The sequence below is a fragment of the Dermacentor andersoni genome, chromosome 11, assembly GCF_023375885.2.
Source record: "Dermacentor andersoni chromosome 11, qqDerAnde1_hic_scaffold, whole genome shotgun sequence".
Taxonomy (NCBI): domain Eukaryota; kingdom Metazoa; phylum Arthropoda; class Arachnida; order Ixodida; family Ixodidae; genus Dermacentor; species Dermacentor andersoni.
In genome coordinates, this window is record NC_092824.1 from 76026908 (window position 1) to 76030988 (window position 4081).

The 4081-nt window shown below is 43.6% G+C and overlaps 1 long non-coding RNA gene across 1 annotated transcript; it reads left to right on the top strand.

Annotated features, from left to right (window-relative positions):
• The first annotated feature begins 412 nt into the window (after positions 1-412).
• LOC140214093 (uncharacterized) lies at positions 413-1130 on the top strand. Its single transcript, XR_011891015.1, has 2 exons — positions 413-561; positions 592-1130. It is a non-coding gene; the product is annotated as an uncharacterized lncRNA (long non-coding RNA).
• The last annotated feature ends 2951 nt before the right edge of the window (positions 1131-4081 follow it).

Genomic DNA, 4081 nt, shown 5'->3' on the forward strand with positions numbered 1-4081 from the left:
CACGCTCGCCACACCTGGCTTTCTGACGAAAAGCACCTTGGCCGTGTGACGCAGTTTAGCGTGTACTGAATCTTACCGGGACAAGTTTTGACGCTTTCTCTGACCCAAGACATTGTTGTAACTAATTTCACTACTTTTTGGGGTACTTTTCAAGCACAGTGGCCGCGCCCGGCGTAGTGGCGCAGTTAGCGAAAAGCAGCTCGGCTTTGTGCCGCAGTTAGTTTCGCGTGTACTGAATCTTACTGGTAGAAGTTCGTGACGCATTCTCTGACCCGAAATAGTATTGTAATTTATTTGGTACCTTTCTGGGATATCTTGAGGCTTGTTCGCCGCGCCTGGGGTTGTGAAGCTGTTAGCAATAAAGCAAACCGGCCATAGTGAGTTAGTTTTGCGTGTACTGATTTTAGTGGGACGAGTCTGTGAGGCATATTATAACCCTGCAACAACATGTACCTTATTTCGGTACTCATGCTTCTCGAAAAGCGACGAGCGATTGCCGAGAGTGATAACACGGGAGTGTTGCATGCGCCGGCAGGACGCGTAAAAGATAACACGGAGGAGGTCAAGAACATAACATTTATGTATTCTGAGCGACTGAAAACAGGCTTTGCACCCACGAGTCTGACTTGAGTGCGATTAGAAGGCATTCTGCGAGCGTGTAACGTGGTCTGGTTGAGCCTGTGTTGTAGCCACCTTTGTGTACTTGGAGTACCGTCGTGTCGACTGAGGCCAAGTTGTTTTGGAAACGCGCAGTCACCCTTGTATTTGTGCAGTTAAAGTGCAGGAAATAATGCCCGGGAAAGGAGGGGTGCTTGAAAATCGGATGTTCAAATTTCATGGCATTGTTTGGAAGGAGTCATTGCTGCGAAATGTACGTAAAAGTAAATTTATCTGTAATGCCGCTCATTTACCACTTACGCACGTTTCGCCTCTACACGCAATACCCCTGTTAGGTCAATACACCGAAATGATACATGCTTGTAATTTACTTTCTTTCAGCTGATGGCATACGGTGGAGCATCGTACGGCAACGAGTGCTGCTTACCTGGTGCCACAACTTTGGATGAATGCAGAAAAAGCCCGGAAGGAGCATTTATATAGAGCAAAATAAACATTTCATTATTTCAGAAGACGTCTTTCGTTTTCTTTATGAAATCGCACCTGACAGATTCGGCGCAGTCTTGTAAAGGTCAATCGCAATCATTTCTACTCAATAATGAAACGATTCCACGCCAAGGCCACCCGAGGTTCAGCAGAAGCGAAAAAAAAAAAAAAGAAATGAATGCCGCGCCGAGCAGCGGAGCCGGCGCGGCGTGTACCAACTGGTGTTCAAAACGCGCGCGCCCAAAACCGAAACCGGAAGGAGTCAATAACATCCGCTTGGTGTGCTACAGTCAATTCGGCCGCTGGGCTCTATAGGAGTGTCCGCTCTTGTTGAAATTTCTTTCGCGATGTCCTCACCTATATTCGCTTACAAATTCTCTTGGCAAATAAGGGAAGGCAACGGTGGCGGAGCTTCTGCACATGTACCCCTACGCGTTTTGGTGGTCTTGGTTTGTCAACCTACCATAACTCCTGCGCATAATTGCAGGCAAACAAAGATAATTCAGAAAGCATTTCTAATGGCGAATCGAATATATTCGAGTTTTCAGTTATTTCGACCTCACGTAAATAAATGAGCTAATAAGGAATATTATGGTGCAACAAATAATCATGGTGTAGTGATGTTCACGATTATATGGTGCCTGCCATAGCTTTATATATTTCGCTTCGTTTCAGTCAGGAAACGCTAGTTTTCTCGGAGATGCAGTTAATATACTCACGCAATTGGAAATAGTGGCCCGAACCTAAAATGAGGTGATCATAAAATTAACACTTTATCAGTGGACTGTTGGTTGAGAAGCCTCAACGCACAGTATTTTATTTTTCTTGACCCCTCCACTCAGATGTGGACAATAATTTTACGAGACACAAGTTAGAGCACGACTATGAGCTATAATGCCAAGTTCGACAAGGCAACAAATACCAATAGAAAAGTGACAGCGCGAAATGAGCTGTCGTGAAAATTAGAAGCACAGTTGCGTTTGTAAGCGGCCTTTGCCAAATGGAACGCAAAGACCGAAAAAACAACACCCCGGATGTATCTTTCCGCGGACTTGACTCGCTTCGATTACGTACGAAGAAAACACGGGGAAATCGGGAGATGGAAATCCAAGACGATGAGCAAAACGAGAACAAGGTGAAATCCGTATCCAACGCTTCGACAAGTGGACTTGTCTTTTTCAAGGCTAGAAACACTTTTCTCGGTAAAGTATACCGGGTGCCCGAGCTAACTTTAGCCAGAGTTTTAAAATGTGCGAATGCCACGTAGCTAGATAGAGCCAACGTAATTTTGTTTGCCGTCGCTTGGCAATACTCAAATCATTTGGTCATTCCGCTTGATAAGATAGTCTTGGTTAATGAACTTCTTTAATATTATAATTAGATGAAAAGTGTCAATAAGAAAATATAGAGCTACGTGAAAATGTACTGATACCGCTTTCGGTTGCTGAGTACGCGCTACAAAACTGTGTTTCTCCGAGCGTGAAAAAAAGTCGCAATTGCACGCAGAATTGCAGCGGGACTGGCTGCTCGAGCCACATGAATCTGCCAGCAGAGAGATCATTTCAAGTCGACGAATGTCTAGCTTCACTGTCTTGTGTACCTATAGTGGTCACTTCCAAGCTAGTCGATAAAAAGCGAAAGATGACCACTTACACTTTTTGTTGATAAGCGCATCTTAAACGAATTAAGTCAATCAAGGGATCTACATGATGCACAATAATAAAAAGGTACACATACGCCAATGGTTTGAAGCTTTCAATTTTAACTCTACCTTGAGGAAAAATACTTATAAGCTAAACCTGTTGGGCGATTGCTTATCATAAACTCTACCGTCAACTTTGCCTAAATTATTGAATTGTGGTGCTCCTTTTTGGAAACACCCTGCCTATGATTTTTATGCATGCCGTGTTAGTATTAACATATGCATTTACTGGGCACACACCACTGGATAATTTTTCGAACTCTCTTCTACGCATAATGCCAGCAAAGTACATCATTCGGACAGGGATAAAAAATCACGTGGAATTATCAGCTCCACCAATACGGCGATTACTTCCGGGATACCATGAGTAAATTCCACTTCGCACATTCTGATGCTTCGGCATGCAATATCCGTATTGACGAACAGCCACGAGCAGGTAATTTGTTCTGTCTCCTGGAAGTTTGACCGAAGGCGTAGATTCTTTCGAGGTGTGCACGCAAGCAGACGTACAATTTTGGATAAAGTGTGGCTGGTTGTGTGAATGGCGCTTATATTTTAGTTTGACAAGGTCAATATATTATTCAGGCAAAGAATTCTTGGTGATTATAATGGGACAGTGGCCCCATAGAACAACGATGACTGCATTTTTACCCATGATAGCTTTTTATGTTAAGATCTGGAGCGCGGGTATACTCCAAACCGCCGGAGACGCCGAGGATTGAACATTTCACTCATATAAAGAAGGTTGCGTGGTGCCAACCATAGTTTCGTAACGGGGGTGCAATTACGTTGCTACTCCTTACCGGAGAGGTGAAATACCCATAATTACACTCCTTTGAACTACTCAGAAGTTTAAGCGTTGAAACGTTCCCAGTCCTGGTTTGACTGTACTGATCCATTCAATTCATCCAGTTCCAGTACACGGAACGTATTTCTTTAATTGCTTACTAATTGTGCTTCGTGTCTTATAAATATAATTTTTCCCGCAAAGTACGTATATGCTCAGGGCCTTTGTATCTCTGGAGCATGCTTTTACCCGTAACATAATAGCTACTGTTTTAACTGTAGATACGTAAGTTAGCAGCGTGGATTAGAATCACCAGTATATATGACGGCATTGCAAAAATAATGCGCTCCTCTGATGAAAGTACAAGTATCTCCCAAGGTCTATATTTCTGAAGAGAGGGTCGCATCTCAGCCAGCCATCCAGTTGGTCCCGTCTTTCGGAACCCCGTCCTAGTGTCTTCATAAAAAACAAACGAAAAAAGAACGACA